The sequence below is a fragment of the Entelurus aequoreus genome, linkage group LG08, assembly GCF_033978785.1.
Source record: "Entelurus aequoreus isolate RoL-2023_Sb linkage group LG08, RoL_Eaeq_v1.1, whole genome shotgun sequence".
Lineage (NCBI taxonomy): Eukaryota > Metazoa > Chordata > Actinopteri > Syngnathiformes > Syngnathidae > Entelurus > Entelurus aequoreus.
Genome location: NC_084738.1, coordinates 1,571,679 through 1,572,303, shown reverse-complemented (window position 1 = coordinate 1,572,303; position 625 = coordinate 1,571,679).

Sequence of the window (625 nt, the reverse complement as noted above, 5' to 3'; positions counted from 1 at the left end):
GGACAACTGCAGGAAATTATCATAAGACTCTAAGGTGATACTTTATTTTTAGGACAAAAAAATACTGTTTTAGCTCTTACATGATTAAATTATTCTATATTTAAACATTTTCTATTTTCTACCGCTTTTCCCTCTCGGGGTCGCGCGGGTGCTGGAGCCTATCCCAGAAGACGTCGGTACACCCTGGACAAGTCGCCACCTCATCGCAGGGCCAACACACATTTTTCAAAAATAATTTTTGAGAATGTACTTTATTTTCAAATTAATAATTAAAATAAATATTTTTTTAAATAGATAAAATAGCCTTAAAATGGAAAATAGCATAAAAAATATGCAAAAAATAAAAACGCATTAAAAAATTAAGAGGCAAAATAAGCCAAATGCCCTCAAAAAATGTACAAAAACATTTTAAATTAAAAGAAGATGCACAAAAAATGTGAGATGCACTACAAATGTTTAAAGGATACAAATATATAAAACAACATTATATAAATAAAAGCAAACACAAGTGACATAAAAGGGTGTTAAAATATACCCATTTAAAAAAAAAAAAATCTAAGTACTAAAATGATTTTTTTTTAAAATAGAATCGACTTGAATTAAAGTATGATTGGTCTATTTAACA